Here is a 16,609-nt window from a genome sequence, read left to right as displayed (position 1 = left end):
TGCTGTGCGTGTTATGTTCTGATTGGCTGAGTGTTCCTAACTTCATGTGGCATCTGACCTTCGCCCATGTGTGTTTTTTGGGGCCAATTTCCTTGGACCATTGTGGTGTCGCAGTACCTATCTGTGAGACTGATTGTACGTTTGTCTGCCGGCTATGTGCCACCTCTCCTATATCCTGTCAATCAGTAACATCAGGCCTATGTCTCAGAGCCTGCCTCAGAGCCTGCCTGACTACAAACTCAGAGTCAGGGTTGATGGAGAGTTCATGATGGAGAATGTGCTAATAGTGATGGGATTTTGTTCTTATATAAGAATGTATCATTGTGTCCATCACCACAACTTTTTCAATATTAACACCCCCAGTGGAATTTTCATCTACACTATCTAATTCATACTTCATGACAGTCACATTATTGGGGGCTTGTTGTTCTTCAGTTTTGACTATTCCTTTTTCCCTAGATACTTGCATTCTACCCAATTTGAGGAATGTTTTTACAGCAGGAATCCCCCACTTGCAGGAAACCACACAGAAACAATAATAATATGAAAATGAGCAACAATGATGTGCACAGATTGGTCAGTCACAGGGTAACCCAGGAGAATCGGTTTGGGAACCACTTCTGCTCAGGAGCACCCCCCTCCTCACACATGTCTCTTTGTGAATGGTGCAATGCTTGGATGGCAAGAGTCAGAGTCCCATTGTCCATGTCATTGCCTGGGATAAACGTTCAGTGGGATAAAAGTGCAGCAGGATGCACCAATCCTGGCACACACCCCACCCTCTAATGCGGTCATGAAGTCCAACAAATTATCAATGTTGCATCCCAAGAGGCTGATGTCTTACAGTTCTTCCCTGTTTGAATGAAGCGTGAGCTCAGTGTTGTTCATCATCTTCAGCATTTCCCACATGGTTATTTGTAACCAGCTAGCAATTGCTTTTGACTACATGGTGAAGAAGGGTGTGGGCCTTCCCGCTGATATTGGTACTTCAGGGACCAGTCTGAATTTTTCTGCAATAACCTTGTACTTAGACAGTCAAAATAATCAGCAGTTCTTTTTTCTCGAGCCTGATCCAACAGAGTCATTTGCTTTTATATTGGATGTTGGTACAACTATGACAGATCTTCTCCGGTAATGACCAGGGTCCGGGTGTGTGTGGTGACAAGGGAGCATAGTTGACAGCGTCTGGGAATGAGCTGAGTGTAGGCAAACTCGCTGCATTGCAAGCAAGTATCCATCAGCGTGGAGGTGCCCCATTGCATGTCCGGAATGTGCAGGATTGTGCCACAGTTTACATTTGTTCCTAGTGGAATTGTTCCTTTGCCTCTGAAACATAGTGTAAGTGTCTGTACAATTAGGGATTGCCCTTTGCCTTTTAACCATGTATATCTATCCACCTCAGTATCCAACATTTCCTGATGTAGGGTATCTATGCTGTTGTTCAACCCTCCCCTACAAGACTTATTTCCCTTTGTATCATCGAGGTGGATGACTCTACACTGGAACCAGATGTCTTTTCGAAGACTATCATGCTACCAGTTGGAGCAAGATGGTTGACGCGTAGCTAACGGCAGCACGGCGCTGCCCACTCCAGATGCCGGCAGAGATCGGAGCGGCTGAGGTGGAGGAGGTGAAGAAGTCTGCTGCTCTCCGGTTGGTTTTTGTCAGGGAAAAAATATCTATTCAAAATTGGATTAACCGATGGGGGTTGCCGGCAAGTAGCCGTGCTGACCCTGGTAGAACTGAGCCCTAAAGGCAGGGCAGGCTCTAGTGTGATTGTTTTAAGAGGAGCATAAGTCTCAGTCATGGAGCCTCCGGTTTGATTCCCTCCGAGCCACAGCAGGGAATGTGAGGAGCGAAGCACGCCTTCTCCCTGGAAAAAGTGATTGTCAAACCAGCACTACTACCAAGCGATGGCATTCCTGGCTCCCTAGAAGAGAAAGTACAAGTAAGAGGAGGGGAGGAAAGGGTGAAGATTGGAATTTTGGACATAATAAGAGGCATTAGGTACATTAAATTTGGTTTAATGTGCACTAAGACGTGGTGCAGTAGCACTTAATGGAATTTCAGAGCGCATATCAAGTGGGATACAACCAGATACAGTTGGAAGCCCCCGTATTCCTCTTCCTTTATAATTTTACTGGCTTGCTATTGCGTGCAAATCAAAATTTGGAGCTGGAGCATGCTTTCTATAGGAGCTAGAAACTAGCGCTTGCGTCAAAATGAGTATTCAGAAAGTGCCAGGGGAGTTCTAATGCGGTTTACTATTCCACTTGATATTGCTGGTCATCCTCATAAGGATAGATTCTTGGCTGCCGCCTAGTCAGACTGTGAGGCGTGTCCTAAGGAGGGTGATACAGAATGCAATAATGTTAGTAACAGGACTGGGCGAGCTGGTGAAAATACTTCCTAGCACTTTAAAAATAAACATGGCACCAAAGATTGCCCAGAATTCTGGCGACAAGGCTGAGGGGGGCAAGACAACACATGTAGGGAAGGATAAAGTAGGCACAGTTGGGGCAGCTCAGTGCCCTAACGTGACAACGGCAAAATCAGGCGGGAGAAACATAACTGGTCCCGGTAAGGACGTCAAGAATGATGATGGTATCACTCCCCTTTTGGACGTCGGGGGAAGGACAAAATTTAGCTCACAATTACATCTTTTCTCACAGTAGGAGTGCAAGAAAGTTACACTGAGCATTCATTACCCCCCCAGCAAACAGCCAACTCGTAGTGGAAGCAGTATCTTCTGGAACTAGCAGGGAGGGGGCTTATATTGCAGCTAGTGAATGTCTCTTAAAGGCATCACATGGTGTCAAGAGCGTTGATGGCCTCAACAATAGAGTGGTCACAAAAGAGGCAAAAAATAGGGGGAGTGGATTCTCTATCAGTGAAAATGGTCACCAAACACAGTGGTCTGAGATCTCAGTCAGGGGGCATGCGATCTGTGATAAGGGCAAAAAAAAACACTACACTATATATGGAAGTTGTGAACTATGTGGAGCCAAATTTGGTGATATGAGATAAGGATATTGGAAAGAATATAAAACCCTCAGATTGAGCTAAGGAGGTGGTGACAAATTTCATTCCTTAACGGAGGAGTCTGATCTTACTAGTAGTGAGCATAATTTGAGGGAATCTGGCAGCGTTATATCCTCTGAGACGGGAAGAATATCATCAAGCAATGAGCCTACAGTGCGACAGCAGCGGCGACACCGCAAGTGTGTAAAAATGCGGTCTGGCCCTGGCGAGGGCACGGAGCCCTCTTCATTTAGCGGTAGCAAGACACTTAAATGGGATTACTGAGGTATCAGACTAACAGATGTACTCACTGCAAATGGTCAGCAGGCGACCAACAACAGCATTGAAGGGAATGTAGGAGACCTGGCAAGTAACACATGCACTGCTAGTATCGAGTCAGAGATGTTGCAGTTGATCTATAGGTCAATCAAGGAATTCCAAACAGATACTAGGATAGAGAATAGCCATGCAAGGGTTGCTACAAAGCAGCTTCAAGGGGCGGTTCTTAAAGTGGTGAAGTCATGTGCTGAAATTGAAGCCAAGTTAAACACAATGGAGGAGAGGACACCAGCGGTTCAAGCGCTCGTCGTGGCCCTAAGAGAACAGTGTGTAGCACAGGATGGACAATTGACTGATATAATGTGGAAGCTGGAAGACCACGAGAATCAGCAGAGAAGAAATAACTTATGCTTTTTGGGTATCAATGAGAGGGTGGAGGTGAGTGATATCTGGACCTATATGATCAAGCTTCTACTGGGGGCCTTTCCGGAGCTCGCCATTTGGGATTGGGAAACTGAGGTTCAGCGGGTTCACAGGATCCCAGGGGGCCAGCAAGAGGGGGGGGCACTTAGCAGAATCCAAACATCCTAGTTTTTTAGTGCTCACTTAACTAAGCTTTCAATCTTTCTCTCACTGAAGCCAATGTCCTGATAGTCTGGAAGCATGCACACATGCTACCTTTATTCAAGAAGCCCTCTGCCAACCCTCTTAATTTGCTTAAATTACTGTCTAGTCTATCCATCTTCTTTTCCTGCCAAGATATTGGAAAAACCCAATCATCAACAGCTATGTTATATAGATTACTAGAGCATGACTAATCACCCATGGGGGTATTCAGGCACTGAGTAGGGAAGACATGAGGGGGGAGGAGGAGATCATGCCTGCTTTGTCTTGTCTGAGGTTCATTCAGAGGTTCATGGGGGAGAGGAAGGTTATGAGGTGTTGCAGGAGGTTGTTCCAGGTCTTGGCTGTGAGATATATGAAGGACCATCCTCGGCTTCTGGCCTTGTTGGTGGGAGTGAGGTGTGCTATTGCCTGAGAAACAGATCAAAGGTGTCTGGTGGATTGTTAAAAGATGAGGCGGTGGTTGAGGTATGCTGGGATGGTGTTATGGAGAGGTTTGTGGGTGTGGGTGAGTAGCTTAAACTTACATCTTTCCTGCTCTGGGAGTCAGTGGAGATGGATAAGGTGTGGAGAGATGTGGTTATTTCGTGGGATGTTAAGGATGAGTCATGCATAGTTCTGGGTGTTTTGGATTTGGTTTAGAACATGTGGGGGGGATTTTGAAGTAGAGAGCGTTTCCGTAGTCGGACGGTTCATCTGGTAAGTGGGATCCACTTGAAAATCTTAAATAGCATTCCTAGGATATAGAAGCATGATGAGGCGACGGCATTGACCTACCTGCTCCTGGAGAAATTGGTGTCCAGGATGATGCCAAAGTTATTGGCATGATTCGTAGAGGTGGTTGGGGGACAAGTATGGAGTGTCATAAAGAGGTGTCCCAGGGAAAGTGGTTGTTGCTAAATAGAAGGACTTCTGGTTTGTATGTTTTTGGACCTATCCCTTTTTGCAGGGTCATCCCCAAACATTTTGCCTCCTTCCTCCTATTTGTTTCCTGACCACTTGTTGCTGGCTTTAGGACTCTGGGCACCTTACCACTGCTAACCAGTGCTAAAGTGCATATGCTTTCTGTATAAAGTGTATTGATGATTGGTTTATCCATGATTGGCATTTTTGATTTGCCAGTAAGTCCTTAGTAAAGTACACTAGAGGTGCACAGGGCCTGTAAAATGCTACTAATGGACCTGCAGCGCTGATTGTGCCACCCATATGAGTAGCCCTGTAAACATAGCTCCGACCTGCCACTGCAGTATGTATGTGTGCCGTTTTAAACTGCCAATTTGACCTAGCAAGTGCACCCACTTGCCAGGCCCAAATCATGCCTTTTTAATACATGTAAGGCACCCCTAGGTGAGGCCCTAGGTAGCCCCATGGGCAGGGTGCAGTTTATGTTAAAGGTAGGACATGTACTGATGTGTTTTGCATGTCCTGACAGTGACATACTGCCAAATTCGGTTTTCACTGTTGCAAGGCCTAACTCTCTCATAGGTTAACATGGGGGCTGCTTTAAAAAATATTTTAAGTGTAGTTTCCCTTTGGGAGCAAATAGAGGTTGAAGTTTGAGGTCTCTGAACTCACAATTTAAAAGTACAACTTTTGGTAAAGTTGATTTTTAAATTGTCAGTTTGGAAGTTCCACTTTTAGAAAGTAGGCATTTTCTTGCTTAAACCATTTTGTGACTCTGCTTGCTTGTTTATTCCCTGTCTGGGTCAGACTGACAGTTGGGCTGTTTTTGAATCTCTACTAAACAGTGACACAAAGTGAGCTGGGGTGTAGCCTTCATATCCCAATGGGTCATCTGGGCTAGAGTGGAGGGAGGACTTGACACTTACACCTTAATGAGATGTGCCTGTCCTCACACAACGGAGTCACCAACCCCCTGGTGTGAGTATGGAGCCAGGCCTGGGCAAGGCTGGATCTTGTGAACAACTTTACTTTGAAGTTGGCCTACTTCAAAGGCATAAACGAGTATTAGTAGTGGACCAAAAAAAACTGATTTTTAGATTACTTCTGGAACCAAGAGGAACCTCTGTAAAGGAGAAGAGCTGAAGAGCTGGAGTAGAAGTACTCCCCCTTTGCCTAGGACTTTGATTTGCTGCTGGGCTGGCCTGCAGTTGCTGCTTCTGCCTGAAAGAGGACAAAGACTGGACTCTTTGGTATATTCCTGCGTGTGAAGTGTCTCCAAGGGCCTGGACTGAGCTTACCTCCTGTTTGGAGTCTCTGGGCCATCAAGTAATCCCTCTGCCAGCACCTGGTCTCTCTGCTGAGACTCCTACCCTGCGAAGTGGTGCCCTATCCAGTCCCTGGGCCCTTGAAAGGTGAAGCTGGTGGAACTAAGGTCAAAATCCCCACCCAGGAGTCATGCGGGGAAAATTTTGACTCACCACATGCAGGGCCATATTTATACTTTTTGACGCAAAACTGCGCTATCGCAGTTTTGCGCCAAAAAGATTAGCGCCGGCTAACGCCATTCTGAAGCGCCATGCGGGCGCCGTATTTATTGAATGGCGTTAGCCGGCGCTAGCAGACCGGCGCTGCCTGGTGTGCGTGGAAAAAACCACGTACACCAGGCAGCGCCGGCGTAGGGAAAAATGGCGTTAGTGCGTCTTAAAATGGGGCAAGTCAGGTTGAGGCAAATAAATCACCTCCACCCGATTTGCGCCATTTTTAACGACGCCCAGACGCCATTTACATGACTCCTGTCTTAGTAAAGACAGGAGTCATGCCCCCTTGCCCAATGGCCATGCCCAGGGGACTTATGTCCCCTGGGCATGGTCATTGGGCATTGTGGCATGTAGGGGTGCACAAATCAGGCCCCCCTATGCCAAAAAAAAAAATAAAAAAAAAAAATTATTATACTTACCTGAACTTACCTGAATGTCCCTGGGATGGGTCCCTCCATCCTTGGGTGTCCTCCTGGGGTGGGCAAGGGTGGCAGGGGGGGTCCCTGGGGGCATGGGTGGGCAGCTGTGGGCTCATTTTGGGCCCACAGGTCCCTTAACGCCTGCCCTGACCCAGACGTTAAAAAGAGGCGCAAATGCGGGGTTTTTTGCCCCGCCCACTCCCGGGCGTGATTTTTACCCGGGAGTATAAATACGACGCATTTGCGTCGCAGGCATTTTTTTAGACAGGAACGCCTACCTTGCATCTCATTAACGCAAGGAAGGCGTTCACGCAAAAAAATGACGCTCATTCCTCATACTTTGGCGCTAGACGCGTCTAACGCCAAAGTATAAATATGGCGTTAGTTTTGCGCCGAATTTGCGTAGAAAAAAACGACGCAAATTTGGCGCAAACGGAGTATAAATATGCCCCGCAATGTGGCTGTAAAAATGACACTCCATCCACCTTGCGGCTGAGATCAACGCACCACTTGCTTTGTGGCTGGAAAATCAACCCACCACCTGCATTGCGGCTGGAGAAACGACGCAACATCCGCTTGTGGCTGCTAACATCTACACAAACCCCACGCAGCGCAGTTTTCCATCACTGTGCAGCTGGATTTCTTTTGCATTGTCACAGGGTGTCAAAATCAATGTGATCTTGCTTGGATCCGAGATGCCCCATCAGAAATTGACGCATCGCTCTCTTGTGGGAGAGTAAAATGACTCATCACCTACCCGACCGGAGAAGAAACGACGCACTGCCTCACTTGTGAGTAGGGAATCAACGCATTGCTGACTTTTCTGGCACACGCTCGCCCATGTGGATTTATTTTTTACACAAACCAGGTACTTTGTGTAGCAACAATGTTTCCATTGTTTTCCATGGAGTAAGATTCTATTGTTTAGAAAATTCATATCTTGACTTGTTTATGTTGGATTTTTGTTGTTTTGGTCTTTTTTGATTTAGATAAATATTGGTTATTTTTCTAAACTGGTGTGGTGTCTATTTTGTAATCTTTTCACGGTATTACTGTGTGTGTTGGTACAAATACTTTACACATTGCCTCTGAGATAAGCCTGACTGCTTGTGCCAAGCTACCAAGGGGCTGAGCACGGGTTATCTAAGTGTGTATCTCCATTGCCCTGACTAGAGTGAGAGTCCCTGTTTGGACAGAGTGCAAACTGACTGCCAACCAAAGACCCCATTCCTAACATATGTGTTGAGCTGGAGGCAGTTGTTTTTCATTAAAACATTGATGTTGCTCATGTAGTTGGCAAAGTTAGATTTGGCTGTGCTGGTTGAGTCGATAAGTTAGAGGATGACCTGTGTGTTGTTGGATTAGGATACTGTGTTGATGCCATTAACTCATTGAGTTCTGTCCATGATGAAGGAGGATATCTTCTTGAGAGTCAGTCAGCAGATACCCAATTGATGAAGATTTCTGATGAGTGAGTTGTGGGAGATCGCATCGAAAGATATGTAGAGGTTGAGGAGTGTGGTCATCTCTCCTCAGCTGATAATGCTTCTGATGTTACTCGTGGCCACATAGAAGGCTGTTTATGTGCTGTGTTTGGTGCAAAGCCAGATTGAGAGTGGTCTGAGAATTGACGGAGTTCTAGGTAGTCTGTCAGTTGGATATTGATGGCTTTCTCCATGATTTTAGCAGGAAAAGGCAGGAGCGAGATGAATTTGTAGGTGATGAGGGGGCTGGGGTCGGCTGTTGATTTCTTCAGTGGGACGCTGACTTCTGCATTCTTGCAGCAAGACAGGAAGGTGATGGGGGCTAAAGAGGAGTTCATGATAGCGGTGAGTGCAGTGGAGAGGATGTTTCTTCCAAGGTTGTATATAAAGTGGAGGCATGGGTCTGAGGGGACTTGTGAGTGGATGGTATTTATCAGGGTGGTGGTATCTTCATTCGAGAGGGTCTTCAAGTTTCTTCCCTGCTGTTTGGTGATGAGGAAGGTGCTCTGCTGGGCGTTCTTATCGCCATGCTGTAGGTCAAATATGTTATAGATGTTTCCAGTCTTCTGTTCGAAGAAGTTTGAGATGTTATTACAGAGTGCTTGTGAGGAGATGGTGCCATTGTTGGCAGCTACAGGGTTGGAGAACTCCTTGGCAATGGTGAAAAATTCTTTGACATTGTTGGGGTTGGCTTTGAATATGAGAAGTAGAGCCTTTTTCTTGTTGGTAGATGTTGGTAGTAGAGGCTGAGGGCAGCTTTGTATGCGCATCTTGCAGTGGTGTTTTTGTTGCATCTCCATTTTCTCTAAATTTGTTTTCAGTGGTGCTTGAAAAATGTATAAATAAATAAAAAATAATATACATTTACTCTCTTGTAAGCTTTACTCTGTCTCAAGTTTCAAGTTTTTTATTTCAAGAATTGGAACTCCTAGGAGGTCCACATTTTGAACCACTTCCTAAAAACATAAAACAACCTAAGAACATTCATATAAAAAAGATTATGCAAATACATTGCTCATAAAAAAAATCGTAGTAGCGGGTCTAAAATTGATCAAGTTATTCTAGTTATTCAAACCATAGGGAGACTTCTCGTAGAGAACCCTCAGATACCATAACATTTTCTACAGTGAAACAGTTGTGAAACATATACAGCCCAGCTGAAATAATAGAAAAGTTCAAGACAAACTTTAACAGTAAATGCGAATTGAAAAACACCAGGAGATCTTATCAAAGCTCTCTAATCTTCCCTGTAGAGTACATTTACAGACTTTGTATTTATCATCCATACAGGACACTCAGTAGAGATTTACAAAAGACTGAAAGAATTTAAAAATCCTAAAACAAAAGAGTTCATTGGGAGGATTAAGGAGAGCTTCCAAAGCTTCTCCTACAGAGCAAATATTAAAGTGCAGGTACAGAGGTTTTAGCCATTTTTCCTAGCTGGGGCTAAAGCCGGACAAATAAATAGATCATGTTTACAATTCTGCACACCCATTTGAAACAGATCACAATTATTATCGGAACCATCCCATTTGGAGGTAAGATCTCTAAGGGCCAATCTATCTAATCTCAGCAAAAGGTACAAGTGGCTTATCCCATGGGGGAGATTCCAAGAAAGGTAGGGCTGAGATTGTTTAAGCGTTAGTGATTCGGTAAACCTGGTCAGTCTCCTTTTATTAATGCAGAACTGTAAATCAAAGGAGGAACTTTTCAACCAGGACGTATCTTTTAAAATAGTTTTAAGCGTAGTGGGCAAGGAGGGTTGAATTGAATCATGGTTTAGCCCAAGCAATTGTAAAGCTAGATTATACTTTTTTTTGAAACATAGATTTTTCCTTCAAACTATTAAAGATTTCTAAAAAAGCTAAATTTCTTAAGGTAGCTGCCCTACTGTGGGCTAAACTATAAGCTCTCCTAACCACAGCCACAAGGTCTAATATGAATACATTCTTCATTCTGAATTCCAACCTTAAGGCTGCCACTGAGGCCAAGTTATTCTATAGGGCTAAATGTGTTACTATCTGTCCTTCCGTCCTATCTAAAAAATTCAATTTGGAGATCTGTATGCCCTCAAGAGCATACAGAAGAGTAGCCGGGGTCTTAGTTTGATATACCACTGTTAAATGGTGGAAATGACGCCAGCCAACTGCAGTAAAAAATGCAGCTAAAACTTGTGCTTGTAATAAAGCCTTTGGAACATTATTGCACAAGTTATCTTTATCACTGAGTCAGGAGGAAAATGTTTTCCCCAAGAAACAGTAGGATTTTACCCGCTCTAACTTGTGTTGGCCCAAGGACCAGGAAAAGTTGATTTTCTTACCAATTTTTTCCCAAGAAAATATATAACTTGATATTTGGATTGATTAAACTGTAGATGATGGTATGTAGAATATAGATGTAACGCCGCCAATCACTGATTTAAACCTTTTGGGGTAAGGTCAATCACAACTATATCGTCTGCATATAGGAGGCAAGACAATGGATATCCTCCAATTTTCGGTGAAAACCCTTCTGCATTTTGCCAAAAACTGGGCAGATCACAAATATATCAGGAAAATAACAATGGTGCTAACAAGCAGCATTGCTTCAGTCCTTTTTTTGTAGGAAATTTATCAGACAAGCCCTGTTCTTCTCTTAGCCAAATTTTACACCAGGAAGAGGAGTGCAAGGCTATAATCAAGCGTAGCAGGTTTTGGGGGGGGACCCAGCTCATATTGTTTTTTCCACAGTATTTTCCTGTGCACTCCGTTGAAAGCCGTAGCGAAGTCAATAAACGCTGCATATAGTGTTCCCCCGAATTATCTGAACATATTTTTCATTTATCATATGTAACAATAAAATATTGTTCAAAGTACCATGTTCCTTTCTAAAACCTGCTTGATCCAGAGGAAGTATTTAATTGTCCTCGACCGAGGAAGGTAAATGCACTAAAATACTTTTTGCAAATACCTTGCGAGTTGCGTCCAATAGTGCAATTTGGTGATAATTTACGGGCAAGGATTTTCACCCTTTTTATGTAATGGGACAATAACCCTCCCTCTCCAGGAGTCTGGGACTCCACTTTTTAAATAGCAGGCATGGAAAACCGGATGGAGGATTTTTGCCCAAAGCAGACTTTCAAGTTTGATTAAAGCCACTGGTACCTCATCTTGGCCCATAGCTCCAGAATTCCTCATTATTTTAATGAACCCCTCAATTTCAGACATAGATGGGGACCTCAACAATTCTCGTTAAAGCTAATATTTTTACTCCAATCTATTTCCCATGGCTCTCTTACCTTATTTTCTACGTATATAGCCAATGTATAATTCTTCCAATCTACCCTGGTAATGGAGGGGGGGGGGGGACATTGGACGATTTACGCCTTCCACGGCCAAAATTTGCAGGAATTTGTTGTCACCACTGCTTCCCTCACAGCTACCCAAATCTTTTCCTCCTTTTCCCTTTTTATACCTAACTTCACTCGTGCTCTTCTTTTAAAAAAAGAAATTCTCTTGCTCTTCTCTATAGACTCCCATTCATGCTGTCTCCTTACCAATGTATTAATTCCTCTCTTTAATAGTAAAATGGATTGGCTTACTTTCTTTTGTCACGGCTTTGGACGATGGTATTTAACACTGCAGGTTATATATTCAATAAATTTAGAAAAATGATTTAGGGGATCAGCATTCCATTCCACTCCATCTCTCACTACAGATTTGAGAGCTTTTTTTTTTACAGAGGACATTTTAGCTGGAGTCCAAAAATTCTACCTGTTTTCCCACAAAAGCTAATGGTTTTGCCCAGGGGCTTCCAAGAATCCATGGGGGAAAACAACATTTTTAATGAAAGAGTGAGAATGTTATGATCACTAAAGGATGTATTCATGATTCTCATATCCTCTACTGATTGAGCAATATTATAAAACGCTATCATATAATTGATTATTGAGCTATTCTGCAGGGATTTATGTGTAAAGGCTGCTGGATGATCAGAACTAAAACACCCATTTAGATTGATACAGCATAATTCTCGCAAGCCTTCCAATAGGATATAGCCCCTTTTATCAGTTCTTATTCTTGAGGGAAATAGAGTTGGTGGAATATTTAAAGCAGTTTCCCTCTCTAAGTCCCCAAAAGTGGAAAGGGATAAGTTGGAGATTTTACAATTTAAATCTCCCATTATTAGTAACTCATTTACCCTTTCATGTGGATTTGAGTAGATTACTAATATTTCATTAAGCATAGACCGTAAAACACTATTGAATTCCTTCTCTGGGGGGATATAGGCATTGACTATTAACAGGGTGGTTTTTCTGCCATTCTCTGAAATCGGATACACTCTCACAATTTGAAAAAGGTTTGAGGAAATAGACATGGTAACATATTTCCATTTAAGTTTATTATTCAATCCCATGGCTATTTCTCCTTTTGCCTTCCCTTTCTTTGATGGCTGCGCCTTTATACTTAGAACTTGATACCCAGGATAGGTGCAGTCTGCTACTCTCAAAGTCTCCTGAATGCAGATTGCATCCACTTAAAGTGAACAGATAAGATCTAATTTCACTGTAGTGTTCCCTAAGCCTGTAGCATTCCAGGAGACCAAGGAAAAACTCTGGTTAGTAACAGGGATGTGAAGAAATACCCTTCACCCGGGTGCAGATTAGAATGCTATTTAAAGCTCTCGCCAGACAACTCCAGTTTTCCTTTTTGGAGCCTGTGCAATACAGTGAGGCATCCTCCAAAATCTTTACCAACCTTTCACCCTAGAGCAACGGAAACTTAATTTTTTTCCCGGGAAGGGTCAATATAAGCAGGGCTCTGATGCAGATAGGTACCATTCACGTGATGGGTAATATGGGGCTGTATCTGGTTACAGGGAGCTTCCTTACCCATATTGGTACCACGTCTATACCTCTGCGATGTAACTGCTCACAATGAACTCCAATCAAATTTAAAACAGTTTTAGAAAAGAACCGGGCTTTTGTCTTTATTATTCCTATACTATGCTCAAGGTAAACACAGGAAATCTACTCTGTCTCCCCATCACCTTATGTCTCTATCAATCTATTGTCCATCCCCACTCTAACTCATCCCAAACCCATTCTTAATAATTTCATCTCCAAAATAACCCTGCCTAAGCTCTTCCCTTCTCTATTGCATCTAGCTCACCCCAAAACTTGATTCCTTACCATGATCTCCCAAACAACCCTACTAAATTCTCTCTCATGTATCACACCTTTGACTCATTCCAAACCCCTCCTGCTACTATGATCTCCCTAACCCTATCCACAGACTCTTCCCTCCTCCATCTCCCCTTTACTCATCCCAATCCTTATCCTATTACTATAAACTCCCAATTAACACTTCTGGATTCTTCCCTCCTCTATCCCTCCATTACTCTAGTCAATCCAACTAACAGACTCACATATCCTCTGCTCAAAGTAACTCATAATAATACTAATACTGTACTCATATTTACCTAAACCAATCTACCACTAATTTATCTTGGGTTCTAGAGTAGTGTGCTACTTGCCAAAAAGCACTTTGACGCATCGTCAGGGGTAGTGAGCGATATATAAATACAATTAGAATTAGAATTAGAATTACTTAAAACTTACTCCCTCATATATACTCTAAAAAACTATCACTTACATTTATTCTCTCATAAGAGTTAGTCAATAGGTGAATAGGCCTAATAAGGGCATTTTATTTTGTATTAGGGTTTGAATATGAGTTAGTCATAAGTCATTTTGTATACCATTTGTGTGCCAGCAATATATTTTACGTTTATTGGTTTGAGAAAAATTACCAAAGGGAAACTTTTCTCTGTGTGTTAAAATAAATAATGCTTATTAAGAAATAATGTTAATCAAATTATTTAGACTCTAATACATGTACCATAATATATACCATATATATATATACTTATATTAAAAAAAGCTGTAATACTGTGCCTGGAGTGGTAAATGGATTTTGTCATTTTACAGCTCGGCAAGGTTGACACTGTGTCAAACCTATGCTTAAAGACTTTGCTGTACAAATGGCAAAAGACTTTGGGGGTCATTCTGAACTTGGCGGGCGGCGGGAGCCGCCCGCCAAGCAGGAACTGCCAGAATACCGCTGCGCGGTCAAAAGACCGCCGCGGTAATTCTGAGTTTCCCGCTGGGCGGGCGGGTGACTGCCAGAAGGCCGCCTGCCCGCCCAGCGGGAAACCCCCTTCCACGAGGATGCCGGCTCCGAATGGAGCCGGCGGAGTGGAAAGGGTGCGACGGGTGCAGTTGCACCCGTCGCGATTTTCAGTGTCTGCTATGCAGACACTGAAAATCTTAGTGGGGCCCTGTTAGGGGGGCCCCTGCAGTGCCTATGCCATTGGCATGGGCGCTGCAGGGGCCCCCAGGGGCCCCACAACACCCGTTACCGCCATCCTGTTCCTGGCGGTGAAAACCGCCTGGAACAGGATGGCGGTAAAGGGGTCGGAATCCCCATGGCGGCGCTGCAAGCAGCGCCGCCGTGGAGGATTCCCTAGGGCAGCGGGAAACCGTCGGGACACCGCCGGTTTCCCATTTCTGACCGCGGCTGTACCGCCGCGGTCAGAATGCCCATGGGAGCACCGCCAGCCTGTTGGCGGTGCTCCCGTCATTTTAGCCCTGGCGGTCGTCGACCGCCAGGGTTAGAATGACCCCCTTTGTCCCTATCTACCTCGGATTGGATAGCATTGTGCTTATCCTATGCTTAAAACTTTGCGAGATAATCAGACATTTGAGGTGAACAAATCTAGAGTCTCGCTGGTGTTGCAGGGGGCTCCTTAATGGAGCTGCTCTCCACCTAAACTTGGGAACTGCCCAGAGTTCTCTATTCTTTTTTGCATCATTTATATGTCACTCTAACCCTGAAAGGGAATTGTTTTGATTTATAATGGGTGCTCCCTTGTGTCTGGACAAAGCTAAACCTCTCTGATGAGCTCTAATAAAAGTGAAACACATTTCAGGGGTTGCTTTTACTCATCTCAGGTTGGCTTGGATGGTATTTTACCAGTGCAAAGCTGTAATACTGTGCCTGGAGTGGTAAATGGCTTTTGTCATTTTACAGCTTGGCAAGGTTGACACTGTGTCAAACCTATGCTTAAAGACTTTGCTGTACAAATGGCAAAAGATTTTGTCCCTATCTAGCTCGGCGTGGAGAGCACTGTGATGATCCTATGCTTAAAAACTTTCCGAGATAAACTGACATTTGAGGTGAGCAAATCTAGAGTGTTGCTGGTATTGTAGGGTGCTCCTTACTGGAGTTGCTCTCCACCTAAACTTGGGAACTGCCCAGAGTTCTCTATTCTTTTTTTAATCATTTATATGTCACTCTAACCCTGAAAGGGACTTGTTTTGACTTATACTGGGTGCACCCTTGTGTCTGGACAAATCTAAACCTCTCTGGTGAGCTCTAATTAGAGTGAAACACGTGTCAGGGGTTTCTTTTACTCATTCCAGGTTGGCTTGGATGGTATTTTACCAGTCCAAAGCTATAATACTGTGCCTGGAGTGGTTTTTGTCATTTTACAGCTCAGCAAGGTTGAATCTGTGTCAAACCTATGCTTAAAGAATTTGCTGTACAAATGGCAAAATACTTTGTCCCTATCTAGCTTGGTGTGGGTAGCACTGTGCTGGTCCTATGCTTAAAAACTTTGTGAGACAGACATTTGAGGTGAGCAGGTCTAGAGTGTCGCTGGTGTTGCAGGGGTCCTCCTTACTGGAGGTGCTCTCCAACTAAACTTGGGAACTACCCAGAGTTCTCTAATTTGTTTTGCATATATATATATATATATATATATATATATATATATATATATATATATATGCATGCAAAACAAGACAGAGAACTCTGGGTAGTTCCCAAGTTTAGGTGGATAGCAGCTCTAGTAAAGAGCACCCTACAACACCAGTGACACTCTGGATTTGCTCACCTCAAATGTCTGTTTCTCTAGCAAAGTTCAAAATATTAGTCCTTCATTTATTTGCTCACAAAGTGCTCAGTGCTTGAAAAAATGGTGACACGTTTTGTTCTTTGCCTTCAAAAGGCCATAGAGTTTGTTGTGATAGAGTGCCCTTTTTTGTCCCAAGAAAACAACACTCTCTTTTCACACATCCTTTGCACAACCACTAGGGCGTTTTCTATCCAGTCCTGGTTTTCCAATGTTATCTTTGTTGCTTGTTTTAATTGTCTTATATCTTTATGGAAGTCATAATTAAATCTATATAAATTGATTTATAAAGCATGATACAATATCCTATAGTATAATGAGGAGTTTTTGTAAAAACCTGGTAAAGTACCTGTTTAAAGATTATTATATTCCTTTTCACCCCTTGCTA

The sequence above is a fragment of the Pleurodeles waltl genome, chromosome 2_2, assembly GCF_031143425.1.
Source record: "Pleurodeles waltl isolate 20211129_DDA chromosome 2_2, aPleWal1.hap1.20221129, whole genome shotgun sequence".
NCBI classification, from domain to species: domain Eukaryota; kingdom Metazoa; phylum Chordata; class Amphibia; order Caudata; family Salamandridae; genus Pleurodeles; species Pleurodeles waltl.
Note: the sequence above shows the minus strand (reverse complement) of the source record.